Source organism: Callionymus lyra, chromosome 7, assembly GCF_982586985.1.
Source record: "Callionymus lyra chromosome 7, fCalLyr1.hap1.1, whole genome shotgun sequence".
Taxonomy (NCBI): Eukaryota; Metazoa; Chordata; class Actinopteri; order Syngnathiformes; family Callionymidae; genus Callionymus; species Callionymus lyra.
In genome coordinates this window covers 4677303-4697302 of record NC_141824.1, presented here as the reverse complement: position 1 = coordinate 4697302, position 20000 = coordinate 4677303, and the positions used below count along the sequence as shown (strand labels likewise).

The following is a 20000-nucleotide window of genomic DNA, read 5'->3' as shown; positions in this document are numbered from 1 at the left end:
TTGTCAGTATTGTAGCTAAAAAACACCAGAATTGTTGTGAAATACAGTATAAAAGACACTAAATTAAATAAATACAATGAGATGAATAAAACAAGAACTATTCAAGATCCGGGTCATCTACTTATGAACCCAAAAGAACCTGGTTATTACCGGGGCAGCATTTAAAAAGAGGCAATGCTAATGTTGCTAAGCTAACAACAACAACAGTATCGCTGTGGCTGTTTCACCGTTTACTCATTTTCAAGCCTTCCAACTGTTTCCAGTTCTGCTTCAAACACAGTTTAAAAAAAACAACAAATAAAACATTTCATACAATTTATTAAAATAGAATCGAAATCATTATTTTTAGACTCAACTAACCTCGTACAATTAACAACAAAGATTCATCAAATTGACTTAAAGCCAACGTTTCATTGTGACCATCCTACCTCTGACACCAGTGAGGAGGAACGCATCAACACCATCACACACATCAACACAATCACACACATCAACACAATCACACACATCAACACCATCACACACATCATCACAATCACACACATCAACACAATCACACACATCAACACAATCACACACATCAACACAATCACACACATCAACACCATCACACACATCAACACAATCACACACATCAACACAATCACACACATCAACACAATCACACACATCAACACCATCACACACATCAACATCATCACACACATCAACACAATCACACACATCAACACAATCACACACATCAACACAATCACACACATCAACACAATCACACACATCAACACAATCACACACATCAACACAATCACACACATCAACACCATCACACACATCAACACCATCACACACATCAACACCATCACACACATCAACACACATCAACACAATCACACACATCAACATCATCACACACATCAACACAATCACACACATCAACACACTCACACACATCAACACACTCACACACTCACACACATCAACACACTCACACACATCAACACACTCACACACATCAATACACTCACACACATCAACACACTCACACACATCAACACACATCAACACATCAACACACTCACACACACTCACACACATCAACACACTCACACACATCAACACACTCACACACATCAACACACTCACACACATCAACACACTCACACACATCAACACACTCACACACATCAACACACTCACACACATCAACACAATCACACACATCAACACACTCACACACTCACACACATCAACACACTCACACACATCAACACACTCACACACTCACACACATCAACACACTCACACACATCAACACACTCACACACATCAACACACTCACACACTCACACACATCAGCACACTCACACACATCAACACACTCACACACATCAACACACTCACACACTCACACACATTAACACACTCACACACATCAACACACTCCCACACATCAACACACTCACACACTCACACACATCAACACACTCACACACATCAACACACTCACACACATCAACACACTCACACACTCACACACTCACACACATCAACACACATCAACACATCAACACACTCACACACACTCACACACATCAACACACTCACACACATCAACACACTCACACACATCAACACACTCTCACACATCAACACACTCACACACATCAACACACTCACACACATCAACACACATCAACACATCAACACACTAACACACATCAACACACTCACACACATTAACACACATCAACACATCAACACACTCACACACACTAACACACATCAACACATCAACACATCAACACACTCACACACATCAACACACTCACACACATCAACACACTCACACACATCAACACACTCACACACATCAACACACTCCCACACATCAACACACTCACACACTCACACACATCAACACACTCACACACATCAACACACTCACACACATCAACACACTCACACACTCACACACATCAACACACATCAACACATCAACACACTCACACACACTCACACACATCAACACACTCACACACATCAACACACTCACACACTCACACACATCAACACACTCACACACATCAACACACTCTCACACATCAACACACTCACACACATCAACACACTCACACACATCAACACACATCAACACATCAACACACTAACACACATCAACACACTCACACACATTAACACACATCAACACATCAACACACTCACACACACTAACACACATCAACACATCAACAAACTAACACACATCAACACATCAACACACTCACACACATCAACACACTCACACACATCAACACACTCACACACACTAACACACATCAACACATCAACACACTAACACACATCAACACATCAACACACTCACACAAATACACTCTGAAGCGAGAAGGCTTTAAATCGACATTATGACCAGCTGTGGACGGATCTTTAGTTGCGTTTGTCTTCCGACGCCTCAAACAAACGCACAAACACTGCAACACAAACCAACGATCGACGGCGCGAAGGAGAGGAAATCGAGTCTGGATCTGACCTCAGAACAACCCGGCACCTCCACCACGTAACGAGACCCCTCGGGGGTCAACACGTAATACGGGGAAATGGCTGCAATTAGGCGGAGCGGCACCAGAAGAGGAGCCGAACAATAAGGGAGTCGGTGGAAGGTTTGGATGGAGCTGAGCTACAATCAGGAGGCGTCAGAATGTTCAGCTCTCGCTCCCTCGACAGGAACCTCAGCAGCTCCAGGGACTGAAACGTTAACATCTTTCTCACATGATTTCTCCTCATTAAATAAACTCGTTCCTACGAAGATTCATCAAAGACGTCAGAATATTCAGAACATTTCAAATGTTGAATTATTATTATTTTAAATAATCAAATCAATCATTTGTATAGTGAATGGTTGCATTTAAAAAAAAAAAGTAATAATTGATTTAAATAATTTGTTTATTTAAATGTTGAATAAATGTTTGGATATTTAAATTAAATCATTAACACAATTATAAATATAAATATATAAAATATAATTTAAATATAGACTTTGATATTCTTCTATAAGACAACGATTAAATAATTAAAGTTTTCTATCAATTTAAAAATGTTGGCACATTTTTTTAAATTTAATTTTAAAGGTTACAAATTCAATATAAAAGATCAGAAATCAAACAATTTAGTCCGGAAATATAGGAATTTTTGAATTAAATGATTTAATAAAATCAAACGGAGCCTTAAGTTTTTAAATAATTGAATTAATTTCTAAAAATAAGGATATTATAATAAAAAAAACACAAATAATCAAAAGTTTAAACAATTACATTTTTTAATTAGACTAATTCTATTGTGAAGTCACAGAAATACTTCACTTTCCTGTGCAAACATGTATAATACATTCACTTTTAACATAGTGTTTTCTTTAATTTGTAGCAATGTTGGCACCATTATACATTTTAAAGAATTCAGAAATCAAACCAGTCAACCTGACAATATAGAAATTATTTAATTAAAAAATGTAACAAAAACAAATAAAACCTTCTATTATTTAAATTTAAAATATCATAGATATCATAATAAAAAAAAAACTCACCACAAATTTCAATAAAACATTCAAAGTTTCAACATTTAAATTCTTAAATTTAACTGAATTCTATATAATTATTATTTCCCCCTTAGATTATTTCTAAAACATAGAAATTGTAAAAAAAAAAAATTGATTTGATTTCTTTAATATGTAGCAATTAAAAAATGTTGGCTCCATTGTACATTTTTTAACATAGAATTTTAAAGGCTGCAAATTCAGTATTGAATTCAGAAATCAAACAATTCAACACGGAAATATAGAAATTATTTAATTAAATTATTTGATAAAAACAAATGGAAAATTTTAGTCTTGAAATCGATAAAAAAAATGTATATAATAATTCTAAAAAACACAATTTTCAATAAAAACCTTAAAAGTTTCAACATTTAAACGTTTGAATTCAACTAAATATATCTATATATTGTGAAGGCACTGAAATACTTCACTTTAATCGTGAAATACTATCATTATTTCCCCTCCAGACGCCTCTGAACAAAGACGGTGCAATAATAGCAACACAAGAGCTCAGGGGTGAAGATTTCTCGGCGTGTTGATGAATGTGACCCTGAAGTTTGGACGACCCCTCGGGCTCTTTGACCTTTTCAGCACATTTCTCCTCCGTTAGAGTGAAAGGTCAGTAGCTCCGCACAACATTTATCCATCTGCGTCCGTTTAATGAGGTCAGGAGTGATAACCTGTGAATATATGGAGGAAGGAAATATCGACTTGAGAAAATACAGCAACATTTTGTCGTTAAAACGAGACGTTATAGTTCAGATTTACAGTTGAATCATAAATAAATACAACAAATAAACATATAAAATCAAGTGTTAGCAGCAGCCGATGATATTTAGTGTATAAAAGTTAGTATCGTGTGTGAAAAACAAGTAAAATAAAGGATATAAAACTTATACTCAAGTACAAATACTAGAATAAATTGTTTTATATATACATATACTGTATATATATATATACATGCCATTCTTCATTTGGAAGGTTAAAGTAAAACAAAAGTAACTTTCATTAAATGATAAAAACAGATGATTTTAAAGTTGATTCGTATGGAATCTCAATGAGGCCGAACCACCGACTGCTGTTGATTCACTAAGATGTAACGTGCATTTAAAACAGGTGCAAAACATTTAAATTCACGTTTATACAATCATACATGTATCCTCACTAACTGAATACTTGCTCAGCACTTTATTTTGTCAATGCACTGCAATACTTTATACTCCAGCCACTGCAAGAACCTTATTCACATCTTCTTATAAAAAAAACACAATTTAAAGACGAAAATAACATTTTTTAATAGAGGAAAAAAAATGTTTTTGAAGATCAACTTCACAAAAAATGTCACTATTTACAATTTAATTTAATTTAAAAACAAAAGCATTCAAAAGCAAACTTGGAAAAAGAAACTAAATAAATGAATACATTATCTAGATGTATGTTAAAAATACTACAAAATACTAAAGTGGGAGAGAATAGTATTTGAAAAAATGAATATTTTCTGTTTGCATTTCAATTTCTCGATAACAATACAAAACATTTATTTCACAATCAAAGTAAAAAAAACTAAAGCAAAATCCTGTATGAAAAAAAAGCTCAAAACTCGACTAATAGATTAAAGTCTAGTCGAGGGAATTAATTTGCTAAAGTTCAACGAGACGCTTCAAATGATATGTTTGTTTATCTCTTGTGTCAACAAAAGATCAGGTGATGAGGGAGAAATAAATAATACAAAAACATCAACCGACCTAAAAGTTTTATGGTTAAACCTGTGAGGACGTCACGTGAGGTTTGAATAAACTTTATCAATCATGAAGGAAACGACAAGTGTCGCAGCAGCAAAATAACCTTTTTAAAGGATTCACGGCTGAAGCGAATCACTTACATTAGTTAATTAACTTACATTAGCTTAACATACAAGTAGACATTTAGGTGGAAATAAGTAGAAAGTTGAAGCTTAAGTTACGAAAAGTGCAACAAACCAGTGAATCAAAAATGGTGAAACATATAAAATGAGCAGGATTTACTTAAAATAACATCTAGAATTCATTCCACTGAAAAAAAAACATACTTTTTTTTTTCTTTTCCAGAAATGGCTTAAAATCAGAACAAGTAGAACATTGAAGCTAAAAATACAAAGCTATATGCACAACATGCTAGCTCATCAATAAATATCATAATACAATAAGTCTGACAGAAAAACACATTTAAAAAAAACAAACAATCATGGAAAATGTTAACTTAAAATACAGGCTAAAAGGCTCTTGCTTAAGACAATAACTTAAAAATAAATAATAAATAATAAAATGCTAGCTTAACAGAAATGCTAAGCTAACACAAACAAACAGCATTAAAGTTAAAAAAAAAAGCTGAACAAGAAAAATATGCATTAACGTTTAGTAAAACAACATATTAGCTAAAAAATATAGACTTTTTAAATATACAATCATAAAGTAAAAGCTAAAAATGTATGGATTGAATGCACAACATGCTAGCTCATCCAACAAAAACGGTACAATACACGCTTTCATTCACGCTATAGAATAAAACAAAAACTAAGCTAAATATAATAAAATACTAGCCAAATATATTGGTAAGGATTATGGCTTGAAACTAGAACAAGTAGAAAATTGAAGCTAAACATACAAAGCTATATGCACAACATGCTAGCTCATCAATAAATATCATAATACAATAAGTCTGACAGAAAAACACATTTAAAAAAAAAAAACAATCATGCAAAATGTTAACTTAAAATACAGGCTAGCAGGCTCTTGCTTAAGACAATAACTTAAACTTAAATAAAATATTAGCTAACTCTACAAGCTAAACAAGCTAACCTCAAGCTATTACCCGGACAAGCAGGAAGTAGCAGCTAGAACTATCGAACTGAAAGTGCAACATGCTAGTTTATTAGCTTACCTTAGCTTAGCATTAAAGGGGATAAAACAAATATCTAAGACTGAAAGAAAAGCAGATTCTATAACAAACAATAATGCAATAAGTTTTAACTTAAAAAACCCACTGAAATTCACTCTGTAGACAAAAACACAAACTAAAAAGGTGAATTAACTTACATTAGCTAAACATACAAGTAGACATTCAGGTGGAAATAAGTAGAAAGTTGAAGCTTAAGTTACGAAAAGTGCAACAAACCAGTGAATCAAAAGGTGATGAAACAAATAAAATGAGCAGGATTTACTTAAAATAACATCTAGAATTCATTCCAATGAAAAAAAAAACGAAACTTATTATGGATTTTTTTCCCATAAATGAACATAATAATCAATAAAACCGAAAACACAATAAACATTCAGGATTAAATGCAAATATTGAAGCTTAAGGTTGAGCAAAAATAACTTTATTTAGTCGGATTTAGCCTTCGCTGGCGTCGACGTCGTCCTCGTAAGACGACGACAATTTAACGGGAGTTTTTGTTTGTTTGTTTGAGCCTCGGCGGCGTTTTTGTTTATTTTGTTTATCCGTTCGTTCCTGAAGACGTTTCGTCTCCAATCGTTCCTCGTAAAAACACGGCGGACTGTAAACGCCGGCGTCAGAGAAGCTGCGACGTCTTTCCATGAAGATACGATGATGGATTTTATCAGCGCGACATCATCTCGTGTCCTTCAGACGACCTTCGGCAGGACGTCCTCCCCTCGCTCGTCTGCGTTTCCCTCTTGATTTATGTTGCGCAGGAAACTTTGAAAGAACCTTCGAAATCATTACAAACACAAAAATAAATGGTGACGAGTCCAGTTCGATCGTTGTCGGCGAAGACGAATCGCTCTAATTGCTTCTGTCACTCAGAGCCGTCGCCGCCAGATTATGATTGACAGTTCAATCAGTTAACTGCCAATAATTGCAGAAAACTTTTTTAAGGTGATGTTTTTATGAGTCATCACGAGAGACGTTGACCTTGGATCTAAAAATGCTCAGTTTTACGATCAGTCCCGGAATAAATCAAGCTAAAATATATTAAAAAAAATGCTAGCTTAACAGAAATGCTAAGCTAACACAAACAAACAGCATTAAAGTTTAAAAAAAAGCTAAACAAGAAAAATATGCATTAACGTTTAGTAAAAATAAAATATTAGCTAAAAAATATAGACTTTTTAAATATACAAGCATAAAGTGAAAGCTAAAAATGTATAGATTGAATGCGCAACATGCTAGCTCATCCAACAAAAACGGTACAAAATGTTTAACTTAAAATACACGCTTTCATTCACGCTATAGAATAAAACAAAAACTAAGCTAAATATAATAAAATACTAGCCATATATATTGGTAAGGATTATGGCTTGAAACTAGAACAAGTAGAAAATTGAAGCTAAAAATACAAAGCTATATGCACAACATGCTAGCTCACCAATAAATATTATAATACAATAAGTCTGACAGAAAAAAACATTCTAAAAAAAACCCCAATAATGCAAAATGTAAACTTAAAATACAGGCTAGCAGGCTCTTGCTTAAGACAATAACTTAAACTTAAATAAAATATTAGCTAACTCTACAAGCTAAACAAGCTAACCTCAAGCTATTACCCGGACAAGCAGGAAGTAGCAGCTAGAACTATCGAACTGAAAGTAAGTAAGTAAGTAATTTTTATTTGTATAGCGCTTAAACAATCAAAACAATACTCAATAAAGTATATACTTTAAAGGTCAAGGAAAAGCCTGAACAAATAAAAACGTCTTCAGATGTTTCTTGAAGGAGTCAGTAGACTCCATGTCCAAAGTGCAACATGCTAGTTTATTATCTTACATTAGCTTAGCATTATAGGGGATAAAACAAACATCTAAGCCTGAGAGAAAAACAGATTCTAAAATAAACAATAATCCAAAAGTTTTAACCTAAAACACACACTGTAGACAAAAACACAAACTAAAAAGGTGAATTAACTTGCATTAGCTAAACATACAAGTAGACATTTAGGTGGAAATAAGTAGAAAGTTGAAGCTTAAGTTACGAAAAGTGCAACAAACCAGTGAATCAAAAGGTGATGAAACATATAAAATGAGCAGGATTTACTTAAAATAACGTCTAGAATTCATTCCACTTGAAAAAACCCCAATAAAATCTAAACTAATTACAGATTTTTTAGTTTAAGGTTGAATCTTAAACATACACGACAAACAATGTGAAACAGACAATCAAAAATAAAAGCCAATAGCAAACTAAATAAAGTTTTAAAAAAGGAAAATAAATGTCATTAGGACAGATATATAAACATTTCGGCAGAAAAAATACAAGCGAAAACAAGGAAACTGAGAAAATACAAAGATTGTGTATCTGTCCGTCTGTTTCCAATAGGATTATTTATTTTCTTCAAATATAATATTTCATCTTTGTCGCAGTGAATTTTTATATATTTTTGCAGTTTCCTATCTTTGGATTTTCAGAAAATTTGAAAGAAAAAATAGAAAATCAAAGACAAAGCTGACAAAAATGCTAAATTAAAACATTTTCCCGTTGAAAGATCTTGAAAAGATCCGTAATCTCAGGTCATTTTGGGATTAAACGTGAATCTTTTCTATTACGTTTTAAACCAGCATCGAGGTCTAAGATATGAATCCCCCCCAAAAAATGAAGACCATAAAAGAAACAGTCGTATCTCCAAACATGTTGTTTTACTGCCGTTCATCTTCGCGATCACAGAGAAAACACTCGCTCCAGAGACTTCTTCTGGCATCTGGGATTTCAACTCCTGCCAATTATGCAGATAAATTCATTTGCTTTGAAGTCGCGCAGACGAGAAGGAACTGTAATTACGAGCCGCTTGCCAAAGGTTCTGGCTCCGGCAGGAGCTCGGCGGCCCCTGATGGTCACATTGTTCCGCTGAAGAACGAGCTTCCGAACACGAGCCGGTGAAGAGGTTTAATCCTCGCTCGGGTCCTGGAGGTGCGCCACTGACCACTGCGGCGAGACATGCTCCGAGACCCCTCCAGAGAGTGAGGGACCCGTCGGGACTCGGGCTCCGTTGGTTTTCGGGCCTTTTAAGTATCATTACGAGTTCTTACGGACACACATGTTACTTACATACCTTACCTTACCTTACCTTACCTTACATGTTGTGTAGCAACAGGGCGACAAAGGGACGTTAATGTACAGTGTTTAAATATCATGAATATTTACAAATAGGAGGTACATGAATGTAGTCTTGTATACTTGTATCTTCTGATATTCATATCATCCTATATTCGTTTGTATCTTGTATCTCGTGGTATTCATATCTTGTGATTTTCAGATCTCGTTATATTTGTATTTTATTGTTATATTTGTATCTTGTGATATTCGTATCTTGTGATATTCATATCTTGTGATATTTATATCTTGTAATATTCATATCTTGTAATATTCGTATCTTTTAATATTCGTATCTCGTGATATTCGTATCTTATAATATTCGTATATTGTGATATTCATATCTTGTAATATTCGTATCTTTTAATATTCGTATATTTTAATATTCGTATCTCGTGATATTCGTATCTTATAATATTCGTATATTGTGATATTCATATCTTGTAATATTCGTATCTTTTAATATTCGTATCTTTTAATATTCGTATCTCGTGATATTCGTATCTTGTAATATTCGTATCTTGTGATATTCATATCTTGCAATATTCGTATCTTTTAATATTCGTATCTCGTGATATTTGTATCTTGTAATGTTCGTATCTTGTGATATTCATATCTTGTAATATTCGTATCTTTTAATATTCGTATCTTGTGATATTTGTATCTTGTGATATTCGTATCTCGTGATATTTGTATCTTGTGATATTCGTATCTCGTGATATTTGTATATTGTAATATTCGTATCTTGTGATATTCATATCTTGTAATATTCGTATCTTTTAATATTCGTATCTCGTGATATTCGTATCTTGTAATATTTGTATCTTGTGATATTCATATCTTGTAATATTCGTATCTTTTAATATTCGTATCTTTTAATATTCGTATCTCGTGATATTCGTATCTTGTAATATTCGTATCTTGTGATATTCAAATCTTGTAATATTCGTATCTTTTAATATTCGTATCTTGTGATATTCGTATCTTTTAATATTCATATCTTGTGATATTCAAATCTTGTAATATTCGTATCTTTTAATATTCGTATCTTTTGATAGTCGTATTTCGTGATATTCGTATCTCGTGAATGTAGTATTGTTCACTTGTATCTTCAAATATTCATATCTGATATTCTTGCCTTGTTTTGTTTGTATCTTTTAAGATTTGTGTGATATTCATATTCATGGTCGTTTTACTCGTATCACGTGATATTCGTGCCTTGTTTTGTTTGTGTCTTGGATTAGTTTGTCGGGATATTTATATGTCGTTTTACTCGTATCTCGCTATATTCGTATCTTGTGACATTCGTATCTTGTGATGTTCTTATCTTGTGATATTTGTATCTTGTCATTTCCTATTTTGTAATATTCGTATCTTGTGATATTAATATCATGTGATATTCGTATCTCGTGATATTTGTATCTCGTGATATTCATATCTTGTGATATTTGCTTCACGTGATATTCATATCTTGTCATTTTCCTATTTTGTAATATTCGTATCTTGTGATATTTGTATCTTTTGATATTCATGTATTTTGTTGTTCGTAGCTTGTTGGATTTGTGTGTCGATATATTTGTATGTCGTTGTATTTGTATGTGGTTATATATATATTGTTTCATGATACTAGTGTCGTGAACAAGGGATGTGAGATCATGACATATGAACTTCTCTAGATACTAATATCACAAGATAAAAAATACATTAATGTCACCTCAGTCGTCCATCAAATGTTTATCAAAGACCTTTGACCTTTGACGGACCTCAACCAGATGAAACTTGTTGAACCATGATTTGATATTTAGATTTAAAGTCAAACGTCAGCTTAGACAAGTGCTGTCAATCAACTTGAAAATACAGTTAGATTTTCTTTTTTCTCTCCTCGGTACAAGTTGGAAACCAAAGTGACAGTGAAGGAAGACTGAGGTCGTTGTTGCCATGGCGATGCTTCTGCCAATCAGGTTTGTATCAAAAAAAAAGAGGATTTGGTAGAAATCCTAACCCAGGATCGTACTTCAGTTTAGGAAAGACAAAGTGAGAAGAAAGATTCGATGAGTTATTGTTCGTTCAGTCTTGAGGTGAACATTCTAGAAGACATTGTAGAAAATATTGTAGAAAATATTGTAGAAAACATTCTAGAAAACATTCTAGAAAACGTCAGAAGATAAAGGTCTGAACAGAACCTGATTGAGTTATCTGTCAGAGAAGGTTGATTATTATTATTATTATCTTAAGTGTCTAATCATCTTTGATTTCTTGTGAATGTGTCTGTGAAAGCATCACCATTATGGATCCAAATAAAAATGGCGACAGAATCAACTCGTCCTCCTCCATCACTTCATTTTGCTTCTACCCCTAGGATGAAAAGAAAGTCACTTGAAACTTTGGATGATATTGTCGAAAACTTCCTCGGCTTCACCGCGTTGGTTTCGCTCGTCATAAAAATGGTTTCGATGATTGACAACCTTAATCGTCTACATCAGGGTTTCCACTGCCTTTTTTGGCACCGCAAACTGGTTTCAATGGGACCTAATGTGAAAACTCTCTTGGCTTATTCACATGTTGTAAATGTTGAAGTCTTCAAAATGCAGTAGTTCCTTCATCATGACGTTGTTTTGAAGTTATTACTTAATAAAGTTCTCGTCTGAAATCTCATCAAACGATACTACGGTTTAAATGAAACATTGTGACATCACTCTGGTGCAGGTGTCCTCCTCTAGAAGATCTAAATCAGTTAAGAACCTTCATGTTAATAAAGTAAATAAATATTTATGTAAACATGGTGAGAGTTACTTCTGCCTTTAGGTGTTTTTGTAACGTGTACATTAAGCAGCAAACTTTATCAGGGGTGAGTTTGAAATTTACGTGAGTCCTTGAATGCAACTCGTGTTTTTGTGACCAATCAGAGCAGAGTGGGCGTGGCTGCTTGGACGAGATTTCGTCTCAGGCAAAAAAGACCTTTTCTAGGGGACGGGGCTTAAGCCTATTTTCTAATGTAAATATCTTTATTAAAGGAGAGTTTTGTGCAAAAATAAACAAACTGATGAGCATAATACAGTATAATAGAGTATAGTATAGTATAGTAGAGTATAATAGAGTATAATAGAGGTCCTACAACAATTTAGGAGACACTTCAATCAACACATTAATTACATTTTATCGTTTGCATTCTATTCAAGACCCATTTTTTTTTCTGGTTTACAGGTTTATTTCTAAGTCGACTTGAAGGAAACGATGAGCAGGAAGTAGATCAACATCTTTGCTCCTGATGTACTTTCATACGACGTCGACTGACCGCAAAGAACAATCCAATTGAAAGAGCATAACAAGCCTTTTTTAAAAAATATTTTTAATGAACACGTGGCCGTCGGCAGCGTCAGTATGTTTTTGGACTCGTCTCTTCACACCTGCTTTTGCGTTTCCTTATAGCTTTCGGTCGCGAGTTTCCTGCCGAGCTGGCGCCGGATTGATTGAAGATATATCCAGGAGCTCACCACGTCCGTGTACAACAGCCAGCGCATAAATCCCAACTCCTGCGAGACCGATATTATCTCCGCCCGCGCCACTTGAAACACGGTCGTCTGGATCTCAGGGCGACCGGCGTGTAAACGCGAAAACAAACACTTCCCTGATGCAAAGTTTGTTGACGAGACGAAGGTAAATAACGTTTGTTTTAATGATGTGTTTCTACACCAAAGATAGACTCAACATTCCCTCCTCAGCTCAGATCCCTAAATGTTAAGAGCTCCGTGAGGAAACCATCGGAGAAGCATCGCTCAAGATAACGACGGCGTTGCAAACAGTTGCATCACGACATCACCATTAAAGGTTTGCTCCTCCTCCGCGATACAGAGGAAATCTACTCCCTTTACTCCTTAATATTCACTTTCACTGACGCACCAGTTACTGCTTTGTAGCTCATATGTCGCCTTTATTATATTATATTTATCAGGAATTAATAAGAGTTTGAAAAAACTATGGATGGATGGATGGATGGATGGATGGATGGATGGATGGATGGATGGATGGATGGATGGATGGATGGATGGATGGATGGATGGATGGATGGATGGATGGATGGATGGATGGATGGATGGATGGATGGATGGATGGATGGATGGATGGATGGATGGATGGATGGATAGATGGATGATGGATGGATGGATGGATGGATGGATGGATGATGGATGATGGATGGATGGATGGATGGATGGATAGATGGATGATGGATGGATGGATGGATGGATGGATGGATAGATGGATGGATAGATGGATGATGGATGGATGGATGGATGGATGGATAGATGGATGGATGGATGGATGGATGGATGGATGGATGGATGGATGGATGGATGGATGGATGGATGGATGGATGTGTACATATATATAAAACTATTTGAATATATTCAAAGAATCATATGAAATGAGCTCCTTGGCAGATGTATGTGACGTCTCGGTGCTTTGGTAGTTTCTTCTTCTGTTTTCCCCCAAAACATGTTTTCTTATCTATTCAGAGAGAATCTGAGTAAAAATGCAAACTTCAAGATACGTGACAAACACTGTAGTAGTTCTACACTATATAGATATATATAGAACCAAAACAAACAGAAAAGACATCGATCTCATGGTAAACAAAATATTTTGGACAGATTAAGCAATAAAACAATAACTTGAAAGTGTCGAAAGTCTGGATTATATTCATGAAGTTAATACAACAAAATCTAAGGTATTTTCAATGTGAACAAACATGAATATTAACATAAATTAGTATAAAAAAACTGGACAATTATCTTCTAAACTAACGAAATAAGAGCAAGATTGACGTCATGTCTTGTCGAACATGAAACAAGTTTAATAAAACGTTATGAACTCATTCAATGAACTCATGGTTTGTGTCGAAACAGACACAAAACTGAGGATAAACCTCAAGAAACATCTGTTGTTGTTGTTGTTGTTGTTGTTGTTGTTGTTGTTGTAAAGTCTGCTGACATCCAGAGACGTGGCGTCAGTAAAACCAAACTCTCCTCAAAACGAAATGACTCATAATTGACACCAAACGATGTCGTCAATCTTAAAAACCAACTCTTCGTCATCTGCCTCTGGGTTCGAGTCCCGGCGCCACATATTTCCCTCGTCATCCACAGCAGCTCATCAAGTGAAAGTGAGGAGACGTCGCTGCAGGATCAAGAGCCGACGAGGAAAAGATCAACTGTGTCTCTTTCGGGATTCGAACCCATGACCACCTGCTCTCTGAAGGGATCGAACTGATGATTGAGAGACTCAACGTCTGCTGTCGGTTAATAACACGCACGACTGCAGAGTCTGATGATGTTGTGTCGCCGCAGGTCAGGATGTACACAAGTGTTGTTAAGATGCTGCTGACGTGTGTGTCCGTGTGTCAGTGTGTGTGTCTGTGTGTGTGTGTGTCTGTGTGTCTGTGTGTCTGTGTCTGTGTGTCTGTGTCTCTGTGTCTGTGTGTGTGTGTGTCTGTGTGTGTGTGTGTGTGTGTGTATGTCTGTGTGTCTGTGTCTGTGTGTCTGTCTGTCTGTGTCTGTGTGTCTGTGTGTCTGTGTGTCTGTGTGTCTGTGTGTCTGTGTGTCTGTGTGTGTCTGTCTGTGTCTGTGTGTCTGTGTGTCTGTGTGTCTGTGTGTCTGTGTGTCTGTGTGTCTGTGTGTCTGTGTGTCTGTGTGTGTCTGTGTCTGTGTCTGTGTCTGTCTGTGTCTGTCTGTGTCTGTGGCTGTGTCTGTCTGTGTCTGTCTGTGTCTGTGTGTGTGTGTGTCTGTGTGTGTGTGTGTCTGTGTGTGTCTGTGTGTCTGTGTGTCTGTGTGTCTGTGTGTCTGTGTGTCTGTGTGTCTGTGTCTCTGTGTGTCTGTGTCTGTGTCTGTGTCTCTGTGTGTCTGTGTGTCTGTGTGTCTGTGTGTGTGTCTGTGTCTGTGTCTGTGTGTCCGTGTGTGTGTGTCTGTGTGTCTGTGTGTCTGTGTGTCTGTGTGTCTGTGTGTCTGTGTGTGTGTCTGTGTCTGTGTCTGTGTCTGTGTCTGTGTGTGTCTGTGTATGTGTCTGTGTGTGTCTGTGTCTGTGTCTGTGTGTCCGTGTGTGTGTCTGTGTCTGTGTGTCTGTGTGTGTGTGTGTGTCTGTGTCTGTGTGTCTGTGTGTCTGTGTGTCCGTGTGTGTGTCTGTGTCTGTGTGTCCGTGTGTGTTTGTGTTTGTGTCTGTGTCTGTGTGTCTGTGTGTCCTTGTGTGTGTCTGTGTCTGTGTCTGTGTGTCTGTGTGTCTGTGTGTCTGTGTGTCTGTGTGTCTGTGTGTGTGTCTGTGTCTGTGTCTGTGTCTGTGTCTGTGTCTGTGTCTGTGTGTCTGTGTGTCTGTGTGTGTGTCTGTCTGTGTGTCTGTGTCTGTGTCTGTGTCTGTCTGTGTCTGTGTCTGTGTCTGTGTCTGTGTGTCCATGTGTGTGTGTGTGTGTGTGTCTGTGTGTCTGTGTCTGTGTGTCTGTGTGTGTCACACTTCAACATGATCATCTAGTGTTACACCACGAAGACGTGTTTCTATTGTGTTATTGTTGGATTATAGTTGAAAACAGTTCTATTAAAGTAAAAAAATGTTTGAATATAATTGAAAATTGTTGGATTATAGTTAAAAATAGATACTGATTCTATGTCTATGATGTATAAAAACAAAAAATGTATAAAACTTACAAATAAACTGGAAAAGCTGGAAAAGTGAAGAATAACCTGAAATAAATCCAAATACGTAAAAATGTAATTTTCTATCAATAAAGTGTGTGTTAAGTGTGTTGAGTGTGTTAAGTGTGTTGAGTGTGTTAAGTGTGTTGAGACCTCTACAGTGTGTGGTTCGTGTGTCAAACATTAAAAACTTTAGTTTCGTCCAAATATTCTCAGATTCACAAACAAACTTCAAAATCCACGCGTGAAACAAAACCTTCTCAGACCATCCGTCAAGCGAAGACAGCGAGAAGATCCGATGAGAACCAGCAGCAGGAACACAGTGACATGTTCCTCGGAGCAGAACCATGACTCACCGCTGTCTCGTCCAGACCCTCCTCCACCCTCGTCCTCCTGGAGCTGCTGTCGTCCGTCACCACCGGAGCTTTAATTGGATCCTCCGGACGGGCCTCGACGGTTCCGACACCTGCAGGAGGTGGACCGGGAGAAGACGTTCGTTGGTCCAGACTCGTCCCGTCACGTCCTGGAGGAAGAAGAGCACGAGAGAGTCAGAACCTCCTCCTCCTCCTGGAACAATGGCCGCCATTGAGGACGGGAATGATCAGGATCTGCCAATCGTGTGTCAGCGACATGAGTCTGGACTCGAGCCACGCTTTCTATTCTGCAGACGATAAACCTTCAGTCGACACTTCCTTTATTGATCATGTGATACGCTGGTGCTCCCCAGCACACACACTCGACACACACTCGACACACACTCGACACACACTCGACACACACTCGACACACACTCGACACACACTCGAGACACACTCGACACACACTCGACACACACTCGACACACACTCGACACACACTCGACACACACGCGACACACACTCGACACACACTCGACACACACTCGACACACACTCGACACACACTCGAAACACACTCGACACACACTCGACACACACTCGACACACACGCGACACACACTCGACACACACTCGACACACACTCGACACACACTCGACACACACTCGACACACACTCGACACACACTCGACACACACTCGACACACACTCGACACACACTCGACACACACTCGACACACACTCGACACACACTCGACACACACTCGACACACACTCGACACACACTAGACACACACTCGACACACACTCGACACACACTCGACACACACTCGACACACACTCGACACACACTCGACACACACTCGACACACACTCGACACACACTCGACACACACTCGACACACACTCGACACACACTCGACACACACTCGACACACACTCGACACACACTCGACACACACTCGACACACACTCGACACACACTCGACACACACTCGACACACACTCGATACACACTCGACACACACTCGACACACACTCGACACACACTCGACACACACTCGATACACACTCGACACACACTCGACACACACTCGACACACACTCGACACACACTCGACACACACTCGACACACACTCGACACACACTCGACACACACTCGACACACACTCGACATACACTCGACACACACTCGACACACACTCGACACACACTCGATACACACTCGACACACACTCGACACACACTCGACACACACTCGACACACACTCGACACACACTCGACACACACTCGATACACACTCGACACACACTCGACACACACTCGACACACACTCGACACACACTCGACACACACTCGACACACACTCGACACACACTCGATACACACTCGATACACACTCGACACACACTCGACACACACTCGACACACACTCGACACACACTCGACACACACTCGACACACACTCGACACACACTCTACACACACTCGATACACACTCGATACACACTCGACACACACTCAACACACTCGACACACACTCGACACACACTCGACACACACTCGACACACACTCGACACACACTCGACACACACTCGATACACACTCAATACACACTCGACACACACTCGACACACACTCGACACACACTCGACACACACTCGACACACACTCGACACACACTCAATACACACTCGACACACACTCGACACGCATTCAATACACACTCGACACACACTCGACACACACTCGATACACACTCGACACACACTCTACACACACTCGACACACACTCGACACACACTCGACACACACTCGACACACACTCGACACACACTCGATACACACTCAATACACACTCGACACACACTCGACACACACTCGACACACACTCGATACACACTCAATACCCACTCGACACACACTCGACACACACTCGATACACACTCGACACACACTCTACACACACTCGACACACACTCGACACGCACTCGACACACACTCGACACACACTCGATACACACTCGATACACACTCGACACACACTCGACACACACTCAATACACACTCGACACACACTCGACACACACTCGACACACACTCGACACACACTCGACACACACTCGATACACACTCTACACACACTCGACACACACTCGACACACACTCGACACACACTCGACACACACTCGACACACACTCGACACACACTCAATACACACTCGACACACACTCGACACACACTCGACACACACTCGATACACACTCAATACCCACTCGACACACACTCGACACACACTCGATACACACTCGATACACACTCGACACACACTCTACACACACTCGACACACACTCGACACGCACTCGACACACACTCGACACACACTCGATACACACTCGATACACACTCGACACACACTCGACACACACTCAATACACACTCGACACACACTCGACACACACTCGACACACACTCGACACACACTCGACACACACTCAATACACACTCGACACACACTCGACACACACTCGACACACACTCGACACACACTCGACACACACTCGACACACACTCGATACACACTCGACACACACTCGACACACACTCTACACACACTCGACACACACTCGATACACATTCGACACACACTCGACACACACTCGACACACACTCGACACACACTCGACACACACTCAATACACACTCCACACACACTCCACACACACTCCACACACACTCCACACACACTCCACACACACTCCACACACACTCGATACACACTCAATACACACTCGACACACACTCGACACACACTCCACACACACTCCACACACACTCCACACACACTCGATACACACTCAATACACACTCGACACACACTCGACGCACACTCGACACACACTCCACACACACTCAATACACACTTCAACAAGTTTTTTTTTCAGTTGTAGAAAAAAAACTCTGACATCAGTGGAAGTACTTTAGATTTTAGCCTCGATAAAAGTATTTACGGGTCTTTAAAAACATCATTATTTAAAACTGTGTTGTTACTTCAATTTAAGAACTTGTTTGATTATTATTATTATAAATATACAATCATCCTTTTAGTGACTTTTTAACCAATTTATGGAAAGTTCTTAAGACATTAATGCATAAAAAACAAAAAAAGTATAATTTCATCTAAAACAATTATTATCTCAATGGTTTACTGTACTTAAACTAAAAAAACTATTACTTGTTACATAAAAACAATGTATCTTGTAGTTTTTT

General features: G+C 38.1%; 1 protein-coding gene across 1 annotated transcript in view; it reads right to left on the bottom strand.

Moving 5' to 3' along the window:
* LOC148074667 (galactosylgalactosylxylosylprotein 3-beta-glucuronosyltransferase 1-like) overlaps positions 1-20000 on the bottom strand; it is a 130409-nt gene that overhangs the window by 46385 nt on the left and 64024 nt on the right. The window contains exon 2 of the mRNA XM_087795951.1: positions 16725-16891. The gene's annotated coding sequence lies outside the window, so the exon portion shown is untranslated. The remainder of the gene's footprint in view (positions 1-16724; positions 16892-20000) is intronic.